The 25,211-nt window shown below is 45.6% G+C and overlaps 1 protein-coding gene across 1 annotated transcript in view; it reads right to left on the bottom strand.

Annotated features, from left to right (window-relative positions):
- The window catches only part of NRG2 (neuregulin 2), a 184,157-nt gene that overhangs the window by 94,901 nt on the left and 64,045 nt on the right, over positions 1-25,211 (bottom strand). Inside the window, exons 2-3 of the mRNA XM_045028853.1 lie at positions 21,060-21,231; positions 1,064-1,182 (exon numbers count right to left, since the gene is read on the bottom strand). The gene's annotated coding sequence lies outside the window, so the exon portion shown is untranslated. The remainder of the gene's footprint in view (positions 1-1,063; positions 1,183-21,059; positions 21,232-25,211) is intronic.

Raw genomic sequence — 25,211 nt, 5'->3', positions numbered from 1 at the left:
GCTATCAGAGCTCTGTTGTGCTAGGTGCTGTACAATCACACAAGCAGACTCCATCCTCATTGAGTGGAAAGGATTGTCAGTGACTTATATTTCATCCATCTGAGACTGATAAAAAGGCTACATTTTCAAAACACAGCTGCCTAAGTGGAGACCATAAAATACATACACGCTGTGTCTGATTTCCAGGCGCAGTTACCCCTTGCGCATACATATGTTGCTATTGTAATGATGGTCTAGATTTGAGAATGCAGTTCAAACAGTTTAAAAAGGCTGTGCTGTCCAGTTAACTAACTTTGGATTCTTTTCCTAAATGGAAAAGATAGAGCAGAGCCTGAGGGCTCTCTTCAGACACAATGCTTAACACACAACTAGCATTTTGCATCTGGGGGCCTTTACAGATCTGGATAGGGACCTTTTATTTTTGCAGATGGGTTAACTAAGACATACAGAGAGGCTGATTAACCTACCCAAGGTTACAAGTAGAGGCCCAGGTCTGCAAACACTACCGAAGGAGTGCTTAATACTAAAATAGTCCCATTTAAAGCTGGGAGCAACACACCTTAATCATATTTGAGCAGTATTATTATTTGCAGTAGTAAGCAGGAGGAGGATCATGTAACAAAAGAAAGTCTTTTGATACCCACCACAGGCTCCATTCACTAGCTCACACGTCACTCCCAGGGAGAGGGACTTTACTGGATGAAAATCAGTCGGCATTTCACCCTTAGAGAAGTTATACCTTAACTAGTCATCTCCTTTGCTTCTCAGAAATGCTTCTAAAAGTATAAACCCATCACCTCCACTACCACCGCCTCCAATTGTTTTTTTTAATAATATTTAGTCTGCAGTTTATTTAAAGTGTAGATCAACCACTCTGCCAGTGGCAGATGGCGACGATAAACATTTATGCTTAGGCTGCATTTTTCTTTATCTCCCGAGATTATTTCACTTGATATCCTGAAAGTATTAAACAATACACAAGACAGATCATGTGCAGAACATGGTCCCCCAGTGTAAGAAAGGCAATAGCCGTCTCCTGAAAGTCTCTGGTGTCTCAACTTACCACTTCTCACATTAAGGCTGCCTTTTGCTGTGTCTTTCCCTAGCACATTCTCGGCTTCACAGCTATACTCCCCAGCGTCTTCCAGCTTCACCTTATTGAACTGCAGCCTGGAAATTTTTCTGTTGAAAAATAAAGTAGAATTTTTTTTTTTACTCAACCATGAACAATGTTTATTAAGTTAAAGCCCTTTCCCACCACATGTCCCAAACAGGTTGGGTCACCTTGTGCTGATCTCGTGCTGTCTGAGATCACAAACTACATAGGGTTAAGTATGGTCAGTATTTGGATGGGATGCTGCCAAAGGAAGTGCAAGCACAACAGGAAATAGTACTGGTGAGATGCAGGAAGTGATGCTCTGCTTTCTGAGTTAGCACTGAAACAAGGCCTGAGAATGGCACTAGAGGATGCAGATGTGCTGTCTGACGCACCATAAAACCAACAGCCTCTGAGCCTAGCATTATATTTTAGTCCAGTAGCTAAAGAGCTAATTATCTCACTGTGTATGTGTAATGGACACCTACAGACAACCTGAGTTAGCTGAGGTGGACTGAACCCAGGTCCTTCAGCAACAAAAGCACAGGCCTTGACTACTGGAGCTTTGTGAGTATTCCCACATCTGTTAGGAGCAGACTGTGATAGCCACCGGACCCAGCCACTAGAGGGAAACATGAACTAGAGCAGGGGTCTCAAACTCAAATGACCCCGAGGGCCGCATGAGGACTAGTGCATTGGCCCGAGGGCCGCATCACTGACACGCCCCCTGGCTGCTCCTGGCCCCACCCCCAATCCACCCCTTCCATGAGGCCCCGCCCCTGCCCTGTCTCTTCTCCACCTCCTCCCCTAAGCGCGCGGCTCCCCGCTCCTCCCCCCTCCCTCCTGGAAAGTGCTAAGCGCCACCAACAGCTTTTTCAATGCACTCTTCCAATCCTTGAAATATGTCACGTCCTGTTGTGATACCCTTCAGTGGCATTAAGTCTAGCAATTCTTCAGTTATATTCAAATTGCAGTCCACACCTCTAATGAACACTGCACACTGTGCGGTATCTGATACATCTGTACTCTCACCAAGAGCAATTGAAAATACTTCAAAGTCTTTTGCCATTTGAATCAATTGTTTTTGCACATTATCAGCTAAATCCGTTATCCTGCAGGCAACTTTATTTGCAGACAAGCTTATGCCTTCAAAAACTTTCTTCCTATCAGGACATAAAATTTCACTGGCCTTCATAAGACATTCTTTTATGAATAAGCCTTCTGTAAAAGGTCGCGATGATTTAGCTATCATTTCGCTTATCACAAAACTTGCTCTTACTGAATCTTCGCTAGACTTGTTAATCCCTGAAAATAAATTTCTTTGCTTGGCAAATGCTGCTTTAAGTTGCTGAACTTTTTCCTCTCGGATTTTTCCGGTGAATGCATCATATTTTTCACGGTGCATCGTGTCATAGTGCCGACGCACGTTATACTCCTTGGGAACAGCAATCGTTTGCTGACAAATAAGGCATTGAATTTTATCTTTTACCTCTGTGAAAAAATATAAATTCTCCCATTTGTCTTGGAAAACTCTCTTTTCTTCCATGAGTGTTCTTTTTTTTTGACGAAGTCATTTCCAAGCAGTTTTAATAAATATATACACTCAGTAATGCACCTCACTCAAAGGACAAAACACGCACTTAGATTTACTGCCTAAGGCTCTGGGAGGGAGTTTGGGTGGGGGAGGGGGTCTGGAGTGCAGGCTCTGTGCTCGGTGCAGGCTCCAGGCTGCGGCAGGGGGTGGGGGTGCAGGCTTTGGGACGGAGTTTGGGGATAGGAGGGGGTGCAGGGGTGAGGGCTGTGGGGCTGAGGGTGAGGGGTTTGAGGCATTGGAGAGGCTCGGGGCATTGGAGAGTCTCAGGACTAGGGGAAGGGCAGCCTGCCCTGGCCCTAGTGCAGGGGGGCGCTAGGACCCTGCGGCAGCAAGTGATGCCGGAAGCCGGCATAGCGGAGGAGGAGTGGAGTCAGCGTGAGCTCCCGGGCAGGCTACCCGGCGGTGAGGGGGCAGCAAGTGGGGGCTGGTAGACACTGGGGGGAGGCGCGTGGGGGCGGCAGGTGGGGCCAGGGGAGAGACCCGGCCCCAAACATTGGGGAGCAGCGCGCGGGGAGCTTAGGCACAGAAAATAACTCGGGGAGGGGGGCGGGGGTGAGGGGAGTTTGGCGGCGACAGGAAGTAACTGGGGGAGCTCCGCGGGCCGCAGGGAAGAGCTCCGAGGGCCGCATGCGGCCCGCGGGCCGCATGTTTGAGACCCCTGAACTAGAGTGTTTTATACCCTTCCTCGCAAACAAACTTGATCACAGACTCTGAACTCCACAGGGTTCAAGTATCATGTAGGCACTGTTGTGTAATGTGCTCTGGTTGAACACAAACTTGCAGCATACAGCTGGTGGTGGGACTTGAATCCAGGGCTCTCAACCCCCAAACCCCAGCCTCTTCTACTTGAGCTAGTGATGTGGCTGGTTTTAGCCTCACTCAGGCCAGCAACTAGAGGCATCAGCAACACCCTGGGTATTGCTAACACACAGGGTCTGAAGTCCATGCGAGTCCCTGGGTTCCTAATGGCGACAAGCACCTGGAAACAACAACAAATGATACATTGTTGCAACTAACATTACCATCTATCCTGCATTCCAAGTTTAATTAGCATGGGAACAGGTATATGGGAGAAGAGCTCGGGAGCTGCTAGTGAGAAGTGTGCTAGCATCAGAACTGGGTGAGATCATGCTCATTCTCAGGAAGGATCCTCTGTTTAATAAGGTACACATTTCATGTGCTATTCTACCTGGAATGTTAAAAATCAATGGTTATACCCCACTGAGTGGACAAAAGGGGCGGGGGAATGGCACTCCATTTCAAAAATGGCATTACCTGTTTCCGAGTCACTGATAACTCGGAGGAAAATTATCTTAAATGCTTACGGATCAATGTCCCAACAGATAAAGCACAAGATGGAGTAGCAGCTGGTGTCCGCTACAGACCATCAATGACACTAGGGAACAGGATGACCGGCTCCTTATGCATCTATCTATAATACGCAGTGGAAAAAAGCAGCGAGATCATGGGGGACTTCAACTGGAGTGACACATGCTAAAGGTTTCTTGCTGACAATACTAAAACATCCCTGTGAATTTCTAAATGTTATAGATTACAATTTCCTAACTCAAGAAGTGCTGCGTCCAACACTGGGGAATTTTATATTAGACCTCATCTTGACAGGAATAAAAGGAACTGATTGTAGAGCTAAAAATTAATGGTAACTTTTGTACAAGGCAATCATGACTTCACATTTAGAGTGTGTAAACAGAATTAGGTCCAGCTCAGAATTAGATATTTGGTGCTTTTAAAAGGGCCAGTTTCATAGTGTTGAAAGCAATTATGAGCCCAATCAGCTGGGAGGAAGAATTTAATCAGAAAAAACATGAATGATAATCAGGAGTTATTTAAGAACACTTTGCTAGATGCCCCAAAAGCCACAATCGAGGAAGAAGGCTAACCTGGTTTAGAAGGCAGCTGTATGTATAAATGATTAAATGAAGAAATAAAAAAGAAAAATCGGTAGTAACGAATGTTAATCAGAAGCTAGCAATGTTTTCTGTAAAGGGAAATCATGTCTCACCGATCTACTAGAATTCTTTGAGAGAGTCAGCAAGCAAGTGGACAAGAGGGATCCAGTGGATATAGTCAGGGCCGGTGCTTCCATTAGGCTACCCTAGGTGGTCGCCTAGGGTGCCAAGATTCGGGGGGCGGCATTTTGTGCACTCCCCACGGGGCACGTGGGTGCTTCCGGTTCTGCTCCCGTCGCGCCGCGGAAGAAGGACCTTCTGCCGACGTGCCGCGGAAAACAGCGGCAGGCAATTGAGCAGCTCAATGACTGCCGCTGTCACCTGCAGCATTTCGGCAGAGGGTGCTTCTTCCGCGGCGCGACAGGAGTGGAACCGGAAGCTCCCACACGCCCCGTGGGGAGCGCACAAAATGCTGCCCCCCAAATTCTGCCTAGGGCGCCAGAAACTTTGGCGCTGCTCCTGGATATAGTGTACTTAGATTTTCAGAAAGTCTTTGACAAGGTCCCTCACCAAAGGCTCTTAAGCAAAATAAGCTGTCATGGGATAAGAGGAAAGGTCCTTTCATGGATTAGTAACTGGTTAAAAGATAGGAAACAAAGGGTAGGAATAAATGGTTGGTTTTCAGAAAGAAGAGAGAGGCAAGTAGTGTTGTCCCACATGGGTCTGTACGGGGCCAGTTCTAGTCAACATATTCATAAATTATCTGGAAAAAGGGGTAAACAGTGAGGTGGCAAAAATCTGCCGATACAAAACTATTCAAGATAGTTAAGTCCCAGGCAGACTGTGAAGAGCTACAAAAGGATCTCACAAAACTGGGTAACAGGGCAACAAAAAGGCAAATGAAATTCAGTGTTGATAAATGCAAAGTAATGCACATTGGAAAACAATCCCAACTATATATATAAAATGATGGGGTCTAAATTAGCTATTACCACTCAAGAAAAGGATCTTGGATTCATTGTAGATATTTCTCTGAAAAACATCTACTCAATGTGCAGCGGCAGTCAAAAAAGTGAACAGAATGTTGGGAAGCATTAAGAAAGGGATCGATAAGACAGAAAATACATTGCCTCTATATAAATCCATGGTACATCCACACCTTGAATACTGCCTGCAGATGTGGTCACCCCATGTCAAAAAAGATATATTGGAATTGGAAAAGTTTCAAAAAGGGGCAAGAAAAATGATTAGAGGTATGGAACGGCTTCCGTATGAGGAGAGATTAATAAGACTGGGACTTTTCAGCTTGGAAAAGAGATGACTATGGGGGGATATGACTGAGGTTTATAAAATCATGACTGGTGTGGAGAAAGTAAGTAAGGAAGTGCTGATTAGTCCTTCTCATAACACAAGAACTAGGGGTCACCAAATGAAATTAATAGGCAGCAGGTTTAAAACAAAGAAAAGGAAGTATTTTTTCACACAACGCATAGTCTGTGGAACTTTCTGCCAGAGGATGTTGTGAAGTCCAAGACTGTAACAGGATTCATAAAAGAACTAGATAAATTCATGGAGGATAGTTCCATCAATGGCTATTAGCCAGGATGGGCAGGGATGGTGTCCCTAGCCTCTTTTTGCCAGAAGCTGGGAATGGGCGACAAGGTATGGATCACTTGATTACCTATTCTGTTCATTCCCTCCGGGGCACCTGGCATTGGCCACTGTCAGAAGACAGGATACTGGGCTATATGGACCTTTGGTCTGACACAGTAGGGCCATTCTTATGTCTTTATATTCAATTGTAGAAAACTGATAAGGGAAGCAAAGGGACACACGGATAAATCTATGGCCAGCAGGGTTTAAAACAATAGAATGGAGTTCTGTAAGTATATTAGGAACAAAAAGAATCTCATCAATGGTATTGGTAGAATTATCAATAATAAAGCAGAAAAAGTAAATGTGTTCAATAAATATTTCTGTTCTGCATTGGGGAGGAAGGTGATGATGTAGTCAAAGAATATGCTCACACTCTTTCCATTCCACTAGTATCTCAGAAGGATGCTAAACAGCATCTGCTAAAGTTAGACATTTAAGTTCACACATCCAGATAACATGAATCTAAGTGATTTAAAAGAGCTAGCTGAGGAGCTCGCTGGACTGATAATGTTGGTTTTCAATAAAACTTAGAACACTGGGGATGTTCCAGAAGTCTGGAAAAAAGTTAGTCTGCCAATATTTTTAAAAGGGTAAATGAGATGACGTGGATAATTATAGGCCTCTCAGTCTGACATCAGGCCTGGGCAAGATAATGGAGCAGTTGATAGGTCTCTCGATTAATAAAGAATTAAAGGAAGGTAATGTAATTAATGCAAATCAACACAGGTTTATGGAAAATAGATTCTGTCCAACTAACTAGATTTTTTTTTGAGATTACGAAGTGTGACTGACATAGTATTGACATAACATACTTTGACTTGTGTACCACACAATATTTTGATTAAAATCTAGAAAGGTATAAAATTATCCCAGCACACATTAAATGGATTAAAATCTGGCCAAACTGATAGGTGAGTGAGGTTATTGCTGACACTGATCATTTAGGATAAGGAGCTCCAATGTTTCCAAGATTCTGATCTTTTGTCCTGAGATGGGATAGAGACATTTTTCTAATATTTTGCATTTTTTGCAGGATGGGAAAGCCATTTCCCGCTGAGATCTAGTCACAAGTGTTACCCTCATGGCAGGCCATTGCATTCTTCTTGAGGAAGGCAGTTATCCTGGCTCCATATAGGCTTCATTCAGCAAAAGGGCCAGGGTTATATCTTAATTCATCCTTGGTGTAACTATGTTGACTTTAAACTTACTCTGGGGTAGATTCTATGCTATTGTTTTTCCCCCCTCAGAACCTATGATTTAGTCACATACTGATTATTTTCTGTAGTCTTTGTATATTACTTAGCCATAGTGAATAGTATAGTTGGGGATACTCAATGATCTCAACTCATACTCCTGTTTTCCTGACTTTTAGATGAGACGTAAAACAAAGATCCAGACCAATTTTGGTCATTAAAGATTCTGAGAAATATTAGCAGCAGTGTCCAGGTCAAATTCCAATTTTTTTCCTCCCTAAATCCAATCCCTCCTTATTTCCAGTTGAAAACAGCTTCCCCCCACCCCAGTTCATCTCCTAATAAAACTACTTATGTAGTGTTGCCATAAGCTGTTAAACAGCTACCACACTGCACCCGAGAGCTGTCTGCATTGATGCCTGAGCTCTATATACTGATAGGCTGTAAACTGCTTTGGGATCTTTCAAGATGAGAATTATTAGATAAAATTATAAAGATATCACAATTATTATTAGTTTCCTAAAACTAGACTACCAAGATGGAGTTTTGGACATTCTGCCTATGAGATAATGCACTTTGAGTGAATACAGAGAAGGCCATAAAGGAATTCATTGTATTCTCCTCTAATAGTGTGAATTTGAAGATTACATTGAAGGTGGCCCTTATATTTGCTATCAGGAGATGGAAATATAGATCAAATATGCTAGATAAAAGAACTCCCATCAGGAGATACTAGAAAGGAAATCATAAAGGACATTACAAAGGACATTAAATGGGATGATATGGTTAAATATTAACTAAATTCCACTCTGCTTTGATAACATTATGAATGGAGAGAAAGTGAAATTCACCTCTGTGCTTAGAGCTAGCACAAAGGCATATGTATGTACCACTTGCAGCCCAATTTAAGTCCCATTTGGGTGGACTAAATGGTGCATAGTCTTGTTCTGGTCCTCTGCATGGGGTGTATCTCACCTAAACTGAGTAGTTTAATATCTGGCCAGAAGATTGGGAATGGTCAGTTCATTAACTGTCTTCTAAGCAGAAAACTGTTGTCCTATGCAGTACTCACTCTAAGAATCTGAAGCAGCTGTATCATTTTGCATTTGCACTCAGTCCCCTAAATTTGAGGAACTTAAGGAAATTCATCTTCCAAAGCAGACAACAGGATGAGAGTGATCAAATGGAAGAGGCCATCAAAAGGAAGTATAATGGATTGTGTGGAGGATATGGCCATGGGAAAGCACTTGGATTGCATTAGGAATGGAGAACTGGTTCAGAAATGAGTCACAACCTTGAATTTGCTTCCATCCTCAGAAACAAACTTGAACCCACCTATTCCTTAACCTGACATTTTATTCACTTTTTATAGAATACAGTTTTGAAAGCCAGACACACCTGTGGGTGTTTGAAAACAACATGCATGACTCCAAGCACGCAGTTTTGTATTCCAGGGCCTAATCTAGGTATGTCAAGATTAGGTGATAAAAACAGACAGCAAACAGGAAACAAAATAAACTGAACAAGAGAGAGAAATGAGATGTGGAAGTGGTTAGACAAGCAACATCCTCTCCCCGGGGAGGGCAGGTTGGAGTCCTTATTTCCTGTCCCCTCAGGCCATCATTCTGCCCTTGCCACATGTTAACTGTGTGACAGCTGTCTGCCAAGGCTACTTCTCCCACTAACATCCTTCTGGGTCCCCAGGAGGCAACTCGGACATCCCCTGAGCCCACTCTCCTATTCTCTTCCGGTACTGACTCTCTTCCAAGGAAGCAGGTTTAAGGACCTCCTCAAATTAAGTTCTGCTCTGTCCTGATTTGCAGCTGTGTAACAACAGTGACTTCTCACTCCATGGCTCTGGTCTCTCAACATATCCAGAGTTGGAGAGGATGACGTTATGGGGGACAAAGCAAGATTATACTTCCCCCTGCCCTACAGAATCTGGGAGAGTGAGCTTGATTCCCTTCTGGGCCATGCATCCTAACCAAGTTGTTGTTAATCAACCAATACATAAGTTCCAGCTGCCTGGCCACTTGGGCAACCCCACAGTCCCCCAATGCTATCCCCCTATGCAAGTCTACTGAACAGGCCGGTGTGCTCCCCGACAAGATGGACTAAGTTCCAAGATAAGGTCCCTGGTTTCAGCAGCACATGCCTGTAGGAAACTGGAAATTCTGGGGCGGCTTCAAGTACATTTAAACAAAAAAAATCAAGTTTAATTTTACTGTATTTAACAGGAAAATACAATCAGGGTGGGCTCCCTTGCATGACTTAGCCTGATATGTAATTGACTTGGTGTCACCCTTCCCCATAGATGTTTTATGCATTTGGGAGGTTTTCTTCCCAAGCAGGAGGGCTAGAACAGCAATTCCTTTGAAAGAAAATGTAGATTCTGGAGCACAGTTCTGAGGCCAGGGGTGGATTGTTCACCGCGCTCCATGGATGCAGAGCCTTGGGGGTGGCACAGATTAAGGACAAACAGTGGGCTCGCAGGATCTGTATTAAGGATGGAAAGGAGGGAGCTAGATTTCTTAGCTCTTCGGAGGAGTTTTCAGGGCGGGCAGCTAGAAGGACGTATCCGTTGGTAAATTGAGCCCATTTGACATGCAGCCAAGGAGTGATTGTAAGATTGAAAACCATAATGCCATTTTTCTAATCTCATTTGAGAGCAGAACTGCACCTTATGTCGGATGCTCTGGATGCAGCTTTAGTGAACCCCACAACGTCTCCGGCTTGGGAACCCCACATCCTGACCAATTCCTAAATGTGGAGCAGCAGCATGATCCACAGTGGGATTCTAACTCCCCCCGGCAAGCCCAGGTGCCAGCAGTCCAGCTCCATGGTTCAATGTGGGGGCCAGAAACCAGAGCCAAGGGGTGGAGCCCAAGCCAGGAATCAGGAGCAAGGCAAGAACAGGCCCAGAGCAGGACAGGAGCAAGGTAGGAGAAAGAGCGATCAGGAGTGTTGAGCAGCCAGTGAGTTGCTGCTGCTGAGCTTAAAGGCAAGCCTCTCGTGGCTGCCCTCAGCCAATCAGGCAGTTCTACCACAACCCAGCTGAGCTCAATAACCTGCCTGGAGGCTGGGCCGGCTAGTCCTCAAGCTCAGCTGAAGTTGCTCAGTCCTGACACCCCACCAGCCCTGTAGGTGCCTTTTGCCCCCCTGCCCTTCTGGCCAGCTCCAATATTGCCAACCTCAAGCATTCAACACTCATGAGTCAGGCTCCACCACAACCACAAGGTTTTTAATAGACAATTGGGCAGGTGTCCCCTTTATTTGCTTTCTGGTGTTTGAAGCTTAACAGTGCATTCACGTCTCATTTTAAGCAGCCACTTCTGGTGTGAACTGTACCAGTGCACTGTAACACTACACAACAATATCCAAGTGAAACTGCAGGGTGAATTGACCAGTAAGTACTACAGGCAAAATGTCATTACCCTAGTTGGAATTTGGTCAATACAAAAAGCTTTAATGGTCACAAGTGGCCAGGACCAGTTTTGTATTTCACACCTGAAATATCTTGCCTCTCTGATATAGCACCCACCCAAGTCAACGGATGTACAATGATGATTTCAATGGGCGTTGGATCTGGTCATGGTGAAAAAACGATCAGTACTTAAGACTCAAGCTGTTTCATTCTCTTCTAGCTTCACTTCCTGAGTTGCTCTAAGGCACTGCACTGCAGTCATCTAATCTCCAGGTAATCACAACCTCCTGGCCTGAAGGAGATGAAAAAGAGCTGACGACCCTGGTCATTGCTGCTCTCTGACTATCTAAAGCTGCCCCCAGATTGCAAACTCTTGTAACAAGCAGCAGGGGGCGGGTCAGAGCTTGAGTCCCATTGTGACAGGTCCATGCAGGGGCGGCTCCAGACCCCAGCACGCCAAGCGCGTGCTTGGGGCGGCATGCTGCGGGGGGCACTCTGCCGGTTGCCGGGAGGGCGGCAGGCGGCTCCGGTGGACCTCCCGCAGGCATGCCTGCGGAGGGTTCGCTGGTCCCGTGGGACCAGCGACCGGCAGAGCACCTCCCGCGGCATGCCGCCCTGCTTGGGGCGGCGAAATATCTAGAGCCGCCCCTGGGTCCATGCCCTGTAATTTTGCAGTGTGGACACAGCTCAAGCCACAGACCTGAGTGAGAAGGTCTGCTTAGTGCAGTCTGGAAGCATCAACACAGCTGTGAGACCCAAGTCCACCAGGTTTACAGTGCACTGTGGACACAAGCCCAGGCTTGAAAACACCAAATGTGCAAGGCTGTGTTCCACAAACCCAGAGTTACAATGCAGTGTAGACATACCCAAAGAGATTACTCATGTAGGGAAAGTTACCCAGATGTTCAAATTTTTGCAGGCTCAGACCCTAACAACAACCTATTAATAGCATCGTCATCCAAATTGTTGCTTCAATGCCATTTATGCCAATTTACTCTAGAGTAGGACTGCCTTTAAATTCTCCTTTAGTTGTGTTCCCTCTTCTCTTAAACCTGCCTGTGTAATTTCTAGTTTGTGCAACAACCTCAAATAAATTGTCCATCTTGTTTTACCATAACTTTAATTTCTTTTTAGCAGAGTAAGATGCACATTTTTCTGCTGGCCAAATTCACCATTGATGTAAAGAGGTGCAGTTCTGCTCAGGACAATGGGGTAACACCCACTAACCCGAGCAATGAATTCAATCCTTGTGCCTCAGCCTCCTGGGAGTACTGTGCAGAAATGGAATGGAGAAGGTACCCCACAGGGTAATAACAGGGTTGGCTTGATGACACTGCAAGTAAGACGGTCCTCCCACAAGCTCATCAAATGGTCAACCAGATCCAAACGGAACATCCAAAACGTTTAACTACAGTGACGGGCAAACCTCGAAGTAGTCATCTCTCTTCATGTCAGAGAAAAGAGCACAGATCAGGAGTGGGATACAAAATCAACCTGAACCAGCAGACCATCAGGTGTTTGATCTGGCCAGCTCCCACTGACTTCAATGGAAGATCCACATGCACATCTCTCTCTGGGTTGACCTCGTGATGAGTAATACCACAGAGGGTTAGAAGAAATACAAGCTAAATTTCTGCTCTTAGACAAATGCGAACTCCCCAAACTCCCATAATAGTCAGAGTTTGACAGTTTGGCAAAGAATCATGAGTAGAGTAACTCAATCTTAACTTTGTTTTCCAGTGCTTTGGAAAAGATCTCACATGCTCTGATCAGCACTGGTAGTGGAAGGTCTGCTCTGGTGATCTGAATACAGCTTAACTCACTCTGCTGTGGTTTTGCTATTGTGTTCATTTCTTGCTGGTAATCTCTTCACATTCCTATCGATGGCATGTTATTTAAATTTAGCTGGTGATAAAACACCAGCCAATACTTTCTTCCACCCAAGAGGTAGGTTTCCTTTCTGTGCAAGGCAGGCCTGTCCAAGCCTGTTCCTAATTAGCGATAGAACATGCAGTTCAGAAGCAAGGAATCAGGATTTTTCCCCTCCCTCCTGTGAACTCATTGAGAAGGACGACTCCCCTGCCCTGTGGCGCTGGAAGGTTGTGCTTGTAGTTAACAAAGCAGATAGATAATTGATGAGAAATCTGAGCTTTTGGAGTTACAGGTAATTGCTAGTCTCCTTGGTACAATACATTCTATTTCATAGAGAGTCTCTCCCATTTAAAAAAGCACTCACCTCTATTCAGTTAACAATACTTAACTCTTATATCGGACTTTTCGTCCCTAGATCTCAAAGTGCTTTACAGTGAGGTGTGAGCCCCCATTTTAGAGGGGAGAAAACTGAGGGACAGGGAGGTTAAGTCAATGAGCAGGTCTCTTGACTCCCATTCTAGTGCTCCATTCACTGGACCCTGCTGCATAGAGAATCAGATATTTCAAGAGGATCACAAAGAATTAGATTTAGATCTATGATCTAACTGTAACACGACACGTGTAGGGTTTCTAAGAAACCAAAAAGCCCAACTCTGTGCAATACCTGGGTCCACTCTACTAACTCAAGTAGACAAACTGAGTATCATGTAGCTTACCACAAGTGGGTCTCTTGGATTAGACCTTGAAACGGAGGGTCCCATCAGCTCTGTGGGAGCATTAGTCTTTGGTGCTTTCTTAAAGAACAGAGGTTTTCCCTGTTCTCCTTGCCCAAGATTTTCCCTCCCCAACATTACCCTCCAAAGAGCAATAGAGGTTTGAATCCTCTGCCCCAGGAGGTTATGGGAGACCCCACCTCACTGGGATACCAACATTCCCACAGAGTATAAGTGGGGTCAGCTATTTAGCCATGGTGGTTCTTGCTCCATGCACAGAGTTGAATAGATCCTCATCTGATGGTTGCTTACCACCAATAGCAGCACTGGGGACAGAGAACCTAACTAACTGTAAGATGGAGCTTGATAAGTTCATGAACAGGGTTGCTGTAAAAGCAAGGGTTGCTGTAAAAGCAAGGAACTGGGCTCACAGACCCAGGAGGCCGCTTCCAGTTCTATGTCCATATTTGGCTCAGAAAGACATTTTTCCAAGGCCACCTTGGTTGGGTTCCCCTGGAGCACGGAGTAGGGACCCCCCTCTGCTTGTTGGGAGCCCTTCAGCACTGATGGACTTCAGTCCCTCCTGTCTTCTCTTTCGGGGTCTTTCCTGCTCCCACTAGGGCCTGTTTTGGAGTATTTGTAGCTGTGATGGGCAAGATATTTGCAGACACAAACAGAGCTCCTGGATCCTTCACCTGGGATTTGAACAGGGCTGTTTCTACTGTGTTTCATGCTTTCAGCCAAGGCCAGAAGGGAAAGTACCAAATCACTGCCAAAATCCCGACTGCCTGCCATCAGCAATTTAACTGAGCCAACAGCTTTGTCCCACCCTCTGTGTGACAAATGAGGGAAAGGGGAGATCTTCCTTGTTAGAGCAAGGGGCAGGCACGTTTAGAGCAACCCTAAGGTTTGCCTGATTACCACTTTGGTAGACAAGTCCCTGTCTCTGCATAGGTAACCAGCCCCATGAAGGGAGAATCAGAAATCCCAGGGTGCTTTGAAGGCTCTCTAGCCAGAAAGCAGGGATAGGAGCAGAGTGCTGGGATGGACGTCTGTCAGGAGAGGAGTTGGGGTGCACCTTGGGCCTGAGGTTTCTTTTCAGGTCAGGTGCACTCTTCACTGGTGACATAGCAGAACTCCTGCTTTGGGGTGTGATAAGATTTGGGACTTTTATTCTGCCAGAAGGAAGAGCTTTGATCACCTAACATGTTTCTGGCCTGTCACTGGCCGCAGGCCAACTTGGTGCCATGGAAACTAGTAAATGCAGCATTGTTACTTGACAGGAGTGTCTTGAGGGAAGAGGATTGGTTCTTCCTAACACTTTTACTTCTGTTATGGGAATTACCGAGCACTCATCACCATGCTACCCAGGCACTCTTTGGGCAGGTGGGAAACCACCTTCTTCCAGCAAGCCAGGTTCACTATCTGTCAGAGGGTGCCAGGCAGGAGACAGAGGGCTCTTGGGTCAGGGACAGAGGCAGGAAGATGCTACAGCCAGTGGGAGGAGGAGATCTCTGGTTGAGAGAAGGGTTAGGGTACTAGCCTGATACATAGGGGTCCCAGCTCCAAAACAGATCTCCTGGGGGGAGCGTAGAGAAGTCACATAATCCTTCTGGGCCTCAGTTCTCCCATCTGTGCAAGAGGGATAACAGCACTGCCCTACCTCACAGGCCTGTTGTGAGGATAAATGAATTAAAGATTGTGAGGTGCTCAGACACTACAGTAACAAGGGCCTTATAAGTACTTTGTGTCTACCTAGGACGTTCATGGGTAATTTCTACATAACATCCTAGACCCCCGTTAACACAAGTCCATTCACAGCCAACACCATCTGCCCTCAGACTGTGTGCATATGCAATTACAGAGGGGCTGGTTACAGTGCCATGGTTAGATTGTGTTAATACATCCATTCAAAGCCCTCTCTTGATGGACTTTCTAACTTTCCATAGGAACGAGATGTTACATTAATCACAGAAAGATCGGTGATGAGTGAGGCCAATCATTTTGGGGGTGATTTTGAAATCTATAGGATTAATATTTTTCTAATGGTAAGTAATCAACATTGTAAGGTGGTAAAATGGTTCAGTGTGTTGTAATTGATTTCTTTTAGTCATTTCTAATTTTAAAAATGAATACTCTATACATGCCATAATAAGGATAGATGTAGTATTTTTCACACTTTTATGCATTGGATATGGCAGCAGAAAATTAACTTTCAGACTTCCAAGTGACCAAACAGTCCTAGATTTATAGACTTTGTCAGCTATGTCAGGACATACAAAGTCAGAAATGGATGGATTGGGAAGTTACATGATACACAAAATGTCAACGCTGCTCTGAAAAATGACTAATTGTCAAATTTTTATGAATCAGCACCTGCAGGGTGTGTTGTTCTGCTGCCACATTCCCAAGCTTTCTTAGAAAAGAAAACTTCCCCATAGCTGCTGTCTCTTGCCAACTCTTTACAGTTACTTCCTGGTTAGTGGTTGGTTGTTCTGCCATGTAAAGGATTATATATGGAGAAAATGTCATGGAAAATATGTTACATCCAATACTTCCATGATGTTGCATAAACAAATCAATTTCCCCATTCTATTCAGTCCAATAAATTATGTGGGTGGATATGTTGTCCTGTGTCATGGGATCCCCTAAATATTATCATGCATGTATAAACCACAACTAGCTTCTGTAGAGCTTTGAAGCATTAGACCTCAAAGTGCTTTACAAAGGTCAGTGTAGTTATCTCCATTTTACACATGGGGAAACTGAGGCACAGAAAGGTGAAGATTTGCCCAAGGCATAGCCTGTCTTATGACAGAAGCAATAGGAGTGGCTGATAAAGATCTTTACATTGAAGTTCTCATGAAATACAGTATGATAATACAACAAGTTTGCCTAGTTTGGTAGCCTATTGCACAGACCATAGGATTGCTGGGGGAGGGTTCCTCTCCTACACAGGACATGCAGAGCAGAGTGTATAAAATGTTTTCATGGCTTGCTGGAGACTCGTGGATTAGAAGAGCACACGAAGGCTGAATGGCTCCACATGGGGTCTAAATGGGGGCTTACATGGGTATTGTGTGGTGTGGAAGGGCAAAGGATGGGGTTAGACACTAATCTACCCCAAGGGAGACTGAAATCTCCTGTCCTTACCAGCCTGTGGAATGCCTGATTGCAATGAAATTGATAGCTGACCTGTAGAGGAGGAGGGTGGAAGAGGGATTTAGTTTGTAGTCAGAGAACAGTCTATTCCTTAAGTGGACGCACCTGGACATTTTGCCAAGACAGCAGTTGCTTTGGGGGACAATACACACTGGGGACTGCTCTTTGGACTCAAAGTCCTTCTTCACCCTGACAATGTTCTGGCCATACTGATCCCACAGAAGAGACCTAGTAGAAGAAAGAGAGCTGCCACCTAGCCATCGGCATCTAGGCTATGGCTCAAAATATGGGGCTGCCCATAGACAATTCCTATGTCATTTCACCTGTCTCTTTAATCCTGTCTCAGTAGCTTGAAATACAGCCAGGCTAGAGCCTAGCTCAGCATTAATAGCACACCAGTGGGGCAGGCAGAGCAACTCACGTTCAGAGCTTGTCCTGGTGTGAAGGAACCAGCGAGGGAAAACAGCATTGTGTTTTCTCAAGCTAGAGAGGACAACTTGGCTGCAGCAATTGCACGGCCCAGCGCTCCTGTGAACAAGCACAGTTAACAGACAGACATCTCTGCCCTTTCGTGTTCTCCAGCACAAGGGCACATGCAGACTGTATGAGTTATGCCCCCACCTAGGCCTCTGCTGTGGCTTCCACACCATGTCAACCCTGGTTCAGCCAGGGCCAGAGAATTAACAGCAAAGGGGTCGACAGCATAGGGATTGTAGTAGACATTTGCTTTGTCCTGCTGTCTCATCTTCGCTCTAGTTCTGATGTTACTGGGCTGAGTCGGGGCTCCCCCAGTATTTCTGTTTCTACTGTGGCAGTGTGCTGTTGAACACACTTGGTTTACTGCTCAGGAGACAATGTCTTGAAGTAAAGCTAATTTTTCTGTCAGCTTGGGAGCAACTAGCCTGGGCTATAACATGGTGGAAGGAGAGCCCTTCTACTTCAAAGTTTGAGATTTCTTCTCTTTTTGAGCCTTATTCATGGTTCTGTGGCTCTAGTTAGACAAGATGGCCAGAACAATCTCAGCAAAAGCCTCTGCACTATTAATTACCATCTAGTACTTCTGTCGTGAGAGAGGAAACCTCCACCTCAGATTCACCATGGGGGCTTCTTCCCTTCTGGGTACCCCATTGCCATATGATCTGGGTGTTTCACAGATATTATGTTATCTTATAGAATAAAATGTGTCTAATACTTCCCCATGTTTCACCAATGGGAAAGAGAGACCCAACAAGAATCAACAGAACTTTTTTCTGAATTGTGAAATATTGCCCCTGATGTAGGTAATTTAAACATTGGATTAAAGGACCTCTCCCCCCCAGGAGAGCAGTATTCTCCACAGTATGATGAATGTTTTGGAAAGCAATGTCAGAGTAAACCTGTGAGGGGTTCTAGGTGGAAGGCAGGGCTGGGAGTGAGATGATCTGATTACCAGACAGGCCTTGTGTGTGTTATGTTCAAACACAGTGTTTGGGTAGGAAGACAGTGTCATATCCCCTCTTCATCACAGAGATCCCACTACCTCCAGACCTCTCACACCGAGATGCTACCAGACACTCACTGGCCCATACCATAGTGTCTCCCTTTCACCTATAGCATCTGCACAGAGAAATCCAAAAATGTGGCAGTTTACTGCCTCGGAGAGCTTGCCCTTGGCTTGCATAAGCGGGTGGGTATTTATCCAGCAAGCTAGGCAGGGATGTGGCTATGGTCAGAGAAGCCCCTTCCTGATATATGTGTGTGTGTGTGTACCAGGGCAGCTGCCTCCCAAACAAAGTCTGCAGCACCCTGCCAATATCCCCTGCTGCAGGGGCTTCTTAAAGTCTGCACCTGCAGTTCAAAGATCATTGAAAACATTCCCCTCCTGGAGGTCCCAGTGTATTTAGTCCCTACACAGTCTGGCCCTCCAAGTCCCAGCCCCAGTTCAGTGTCTCTCTCCCCTTAGGTAGGGAGTCCTCTGCCCTCATTCCCAGATATGGGTCCCAATTGAATCACCACTGCCAGGTTTTACCTGCCTGGAGCTTAGTCTTCAGTCTCTGAGTTCCAAATTCCCCTAGCATTAGGGTCTTCTTCCTACCTCAACAGGCTACTTCCAGCCCTCCTAGCAGGGGCAGTGCCTCCAAGCTCAGGGTCTGCCTTACAAGAACTTTTCCTCACTACCTATTACAGCTTCCTGAGTTTGCAACTTCCTGCTGCCCTTTGTAGGGGGACACCTGTCCTCCAGCAGAGCCCATCAAGGCTGTTAATGGGCACAGGTGGGCTGGAGCAGTTCCTTCTTAAAGGGCTGGGTCCACACTGTGCCTTACACCTGATTCACAAGACTCAGGCTGCATCACTTACATACACTGCAGCTCAGGGGCAGTGCTTGCATCCATAGAAAGACTCTTATCTCCAGGACACTGGGATAGAGGCTAACATGACAGAACTGTGGCCTGGCAGGAGAATTCTTTCCTGCAGCACAAAATGGAGGGCAGGGTCCCCAGGCTCATCACCCTTGGTGACAGCTGATATATCTCCTGACATGGATATGCCTCCATCTATATAGGGCAGGAAACTATGACCCTTCCCTCTGCAGCACTAAACCCTTATTGGGTGGAGAGGGGGATGTCACTGTGGCCACTTTACTGGAGAAGGATCCAAATATTCATCTTCTCACCCTCCTTGGTGCTGTGCAATAGACACTGCTGGCCTTAGAGCAGCTCAGGCTTCTGGCCCTTGGAGCGGATCAGTGACGTCAAGCATCACTGACTGCAACACATACATCCTCACACTGGCTACCCAACTCCACCTGCTCCTGGCTGGCTCGACACTGACTCCACTTTAAAAGACCTTTGTCCCAAATGTACCAAGTGTTGTCTAAAGGGACCCCTGTGGAAACCCATCCCTTCCCCTGCTACAGAACTAGGAAGATAGTTTCCTCATCATCACCTATAGCCACACTAGGAGAAAACAGCTGCTGGATCTTCTGTGAAGTCTCTGAATTAGCTACTGTATGTGTAGGGGACAAAAGAGGTAGAACAAGAGGCCAGTTTCCTCTTTGCATTGAGAAGGATTAGATAAGAGAAGGAAGCAGCAATTTAAAGGCAAGGCAGGAAGGATTTAATTCCCACACCTTCCAAATGTCCCACACATTCAGACAGCTGCAGCTCAATGCATTCCCAGAGCAAGAGAGGGAAATACCCTGGGTTCTTCTGAGGAAGATATGGAGCTCCTGTCCTCCTTGTTTAGGAGCTTGGCTCTCCGGGTCTCCATCAACAAAAGCTGACTAAAGGATGGCCAAAAAACAAATCATAGAAGATGAGGGTTGGAAGAAACCTTAGGAGGTCATCTAGTCCAACCCCCTGCTCAAAGCAGGACCAACCCCAACTAAATCATCCCAGCCAAGACTTTGTCAAGCCAGGCCTTGAAAACCTCCACCTCTCTAGGTAACCCATTCCAGTGCTTCACCACCTTCCTAGTGAAATAGACCTAGACCTCCCCCATTGCAACTTGAGACCATTGCTTCTTGTTCTGTCATCTGCCACCACTGAGAACAGCTGAGCTCCATCCTCTTTGGAACCCCCACCCCTTCAGGTAATTGAAGGCTGCTATCAAATCCACTCTCACTCTTCTCTTATGCAGACTAAAGCCCAGTTCCCTCAGCCTCTACTCATAAGTCATGTGCCCCAGCCCCCTAATCATTTTCTTTTTGCCCTCTGCTGGACTCTCTCCAATTTGTCCACATCCTTTCTGTAGATGCAATACTCCAGATGTGGCCTCACCAGTGCTGAATGGAGGGTAATAATCACTTCCCTCAATCTGCTGGCAATGCTCCTACTAATCTCCACTGCTGGAACTCAGAAAACTTCTGTGACGCTTAATGCGAAACTAGCCCAGCAAGAGAGCTCTCAGCACTAGCTGTCATACGTTCCTCCATCCTTCTCCCCACAGGAAAGAAGCTGTACTGGTGGAACCCCTGGTGCCCTTCTCCTACTCAGGAAGGTACTGCAGTAGTACACAACAGTTTAGGACAGGAAGTAAAGAGGAATAGTACATCCAATTGAAACTGTAAGTCAAATTTAGGAAATCAGAAATGGAATTTGCCCAGGACCCTGCAGTTCATAATGCTACTCTTGTAAAAATGATTGCAAGTGGTCAGTTTTATTCTTCCAGCAGCACAGTGCTCTCAAACACTATCTTGGGACCTCAGTTAATACTAACTCCAAGAACAGAATGCCACCTACAACACTGTAGAAATTTTTTGGTGGTCTCCCATCCAAGTACCAATCCAGACCAACGTGCTTAGCTTGTGAAATCTGACAGCATCCCTGCAGAAGGTGGTACAGGTGCAGGAAAAATAGATACAGATACGTGAAGGCTGACAGGAGGCAGTCTGATGTATGACATTTATACCAGACACTTGTTAATTATTATCGTGCAAAGCAATCAAGTTTCATACTTACTTGCCATTCCCATATTTTATTCGGATGTCCTTGCTCTTCTTCAGTTCTTTGCCATCTTTATACCACTTGTAGGAGGGCTGGGGATTCCCTGCAGTAGCCTCACATTTCAGTGAAATTTTTTCCCCGACGTGAACATTTGGGCTCTTCAGTTTCTTCAGTTTTGGAGGAACAGCTGTGAAAAGAAAAATCAGACCAGTGTGAAAACTTGCCTCTGTAAGGGGCCCAGGGCACGGGAAGTTATACAGTCGAGTTTCCCTCTGCTGGGGCTCTAAGAGAAGCATCTGATCTGCAGCTGCATTTATTCTATAGCGACTCAGAGGTTGGATCCTTGTCTAAATACTTACTGTTAGTGTCATTATGTCTTAAAAAAAGCAAATAGGTGGATTGTCACAGCTGAATATGCTGGGAAGGAAGCAGGCCTCTGACTTCAGATGAAGGGCAGGCTCACCAGTTTCCACCTTTGCCCCACATCTGCTGCAGATTTCCAGACCAATAGCTCCCGTTTGTCTCATGCACGAAGGCAGGCTCTGTGCATCTCCAGGTGCAAAAAAGAGATGAGGTTTTATTCTGCTTCCCAGACCAGCAAGCCAGGCTGAACACAGCGCAGCGGCGGGAGTTCATGGTGGATTTTTCTTATTCTGCCATTGCTGCTGCTAACCTTTTTGCTATGACATCTTCTTTTACCTTTGCTGCTGCTGACAGACACACTGTTGATCTCACAACCTCTGCTGCTCAGAGTTGTACTATTTGACTACTGAAGAAGCAAATGGGGGTAGGGGGTCATTCTCTTCCCCTCTAGCTGCATGCACTGAAGATTTCCTGGTGCTCATGTGCCTGCCTGTACAATCTGGAGGTGTACTGTGCATTAGCTCTTCTGCTGCTAAGAGCGGAAGGCTGAAACATGTCCTAGCGGGGGAAACAAATGCTGGTACAAGTGGTCACTCTGCTAGTCTACACTACAGCCAAACAGGGCTCCTACACTGAAAACTCTACCTGTGCAAATGGCTAAAGAGGGAGAGGCATCAGTTCCTGGCGCCACAGGTGGAGGCATGACAGAATAGAGACAACTGGGAAAGATCTTTACAAATCCCAAGAAGTGGAACACCTGGCAGGTCAACTTCTAGTATGAGACCTGCCTCTGAGTGTGACTTTTACTGGATGCTTCAGAGAAGGGAAATAAACTAACTATGCATCTGGAAAATTGGATAAGGTTGTACCAATCACCCTTAACAACCCACAGCCAGGGATTATATTACGCCCTAAGCATGAGGATCAGCAATCTTTGCAATTTTTGTCTTAACAGTTGTAACTGCAGTCTGTTCTCTTTGAACATGTATTATTTTAAATCTTACCTTTTAAAAGAAAGTCTTAATAAGTTATATTTGTCTTAACATCCTGCAGCAGTGAGTTCACCTGTTAATTATATGTTGCAGATAAAGTATTTTCACTATGCAATATACATTGGTTGCCTTTTAATTTCACTGAATTTCACTATCCTTGTGCTATGGGATAGTAACAAAGAGATAGAAAATCAGATGGGCTTCATTATACCAGTTACTCCTGGGGGAATTTTGCATCACTGCATGTGTGCAGAATTCATGGCCCCCACAGATTTCTTTGCTTCCCCATAGAAAAATGACTTCTGATGGAGAAACAAAGGGAAGCTGCAAGAGCGGTCATGCTCCCCTCCCCAGCAGTGCAGGCAGGTTGATTTGGGCACCGGGAGCAGCCAGTAGACAGATAAATCACTGTCGGGGGGGGGGGGAGCTGGGCAGTTGTGCGAGTGAGAGACACACACTCTGTCCCTCTTGCTCACTGGTGCAGCATGCTTGGTGTGGAGGGGCAGGGCTTTGGGGTGTTTCTGAGGAGATAGGATTGGGGCAGGTTCTGTCCCCTCAGGCAGAGGAGAATGTAGCAGCATGCCTGCTTAATGAATTGTTCCCATTGTTCTTAGTGAATTCCCCCAGAGGTATAAAACAGGTGTAAAAATGTTAAGGCTCCTTTATGTTGCCAGAGTGGTGTAAAGGAGCCTTATTGTAAAGGACAGCATGACCTTACACATGCTTATGTTGCTTTAGGGATTAGAACTGGTCTAAATTTTTGGACTGAAAAAATTTCCTATCAAAATGTGCTCCATGAACTGTTTGCTACTGACCTTTCCGGAGATGGTCAGTAGCCAATATAAGTTTGAGTCCCCAGCCCTCACTTGCCTATGATGTGACACTGAGCATATGGCTGCATATATTTGTTGACTAATAACTAGAAGTACCGGTAAAGGCTCAATTCTAGCCACATTACTGTTAGACAGAGGGGATTTGGGGATTTCTTCCAATGCTCCCCTCTCCCATTCTCCATCCATTGTATTGTAGTTTAAATTAACAAAATAATTGAAACCAGCATGATTATATTGTGCTGTTTTGACAAATAAGCAGAATTTTGCAAAATTTTAAAATATTGTGTGCAGAATTTTTAATATTTTGGTCCCGAATTTTCAATGTTTTGGCGCAGAATTCCCCTAGGAGTAGCCAGTCATCATTTTACAGACCTCTGTTACATTTCCCCTCTTTTGTCTTGCCAAGCTAAATAATCCTAGACTGTTGGGTTTTTTAAATACTTTCTTTATTGAAGGTTATTATATACAAATGAAAACAGGCAGAGTAACAACAACACTAACAGAGACATATGCTGAATGTACAGAAAAGTCTAAAGATTCTCTTGGAATTCACAGTTTAAAATCTCACCTGAATGCATGGGGAAGGATGTTTTGTGTTTGTTTTATGCGTGCATGCATCAAACAGCTGAATCAATCTTGGTCAAAGTTCAAAAAACCTTCAACTATGGGTGGAGCTGGAACACATCAGCCTAAAGTGAATTAGTTGGACAAAGCAGCTGAAAACGTGAAACAGACTCTGTCTCTGGAGACTGAAGGCAACAGCAGAGCTGCCAGCTACCAGTGGAGGTAGAGCAAGGAAAAAGACAGCAAGGCAGGTAGTGGACCACATCAGCTGGTGTAAATCTTCATAGCTCCACTGTAGTCAATGCAGATAGCCAGTGCAAATCAGTTTGAAGAGTTGGTCCAGTATATCCAGTGGAGCAAGAAAACATGTGCAGGAGGAAAGGAAGGGAAACAGAGCAGGTGGCAAAAGGTCCCTATACACTGCACACTCCTTTCGGCGGCATGTAGAGTACATACACGACATGCCCCCTAGCATGGGTGTAAATAGCAGTGTCAACAGTGAGGCACTGCTTAGGCAAGTAGAGACATGCCAGAACCCTCTTGGTGAGGACCTGGGTATGGACCCTACGCAGCTCTGTACATTCCCAAGCAGCACCTTCCATGTCTACCCTGCTATTTTTAGCAATGCAGCATCCAGCTTCTGGAGTATTCACCCACTGCAGGGAAAGCTCCAGTGGTGAGAAAAGACTCTGGCAGTGGGGAGGCAGTAGGGAAAGGCTCTGAGAGCTCCCTGCTGCTGTGGCCTCTCTCTGACACAGGTAGCTACATACTGCAGTATGGGTGCAGCCTGCCTTTCACTGAGCACATAGCTACACATCCCCCATACGCTGCTGCAGGAGCTGTGCAGTGTAGCCGTAGACAAAGAAACGTGTGCAGAGGAAGAGAGAGAGAGGACCAGTGCAGCTGAGAGGGGGGATAAACAGATTGCTGTGGAGCAGGCTGTGCATTTAGTGCAATAAGTGTTCTGTGCTTTTTGAAGAAAGAGAGAAAAAAATGCATGAAATACTTCCCTAGAATTATTTCTGCATGTCAGCAATCATGGTAGTGGTCATCAGGAAGTTATGCAATCGTTAATAGGGTGACCAGATGTCCCGATTTTATAGGGTCTGTCCCAATTTTGGGGTCTTTTTCTCATTTAGGCACCTATTACCCCCCATTCCCTTTCCCGATTTTTCACACTTGCTGTCTGGTCACTCTAATCATGAATGGCTGTGGAGGTCTAACACTCAGTTAAGAGGTGGTTTACAGAATGAAAAAGTTTTAGACACCTGCCTTACAATTCACTGCCTTCCATTCAGAGGAGAAGTAAAGGATCTTTTTGAGGAGAGGGGCCGCGCCAGAGGAGAGGAGGTGCACCTGAGCTGCTCAGAGGAAGGGCTCCAGGAATGGCCTCTCCTGAAGTGTGGCAGGCACTG

The sequence above is a fragment of the Mauremys mutica genome, chromosome 8 (assembly GCF_020497125.1).
Source record: "Mauremys mutica isolate MM-2020 ecotype Southern chromosome 8, ASM2049712v1, whole genome shotgun sequence".
In the NCBI taxonomy this organism is placed as follows: domain Eukaryota; kingdom Metazoa; phylum Chordata; order Testudines; family Geoemydidae; genus Mauremys; species Mauremys mutica.
This window is presented reverse-complemented; position numbering and strand designations above follow the sequence as displayed.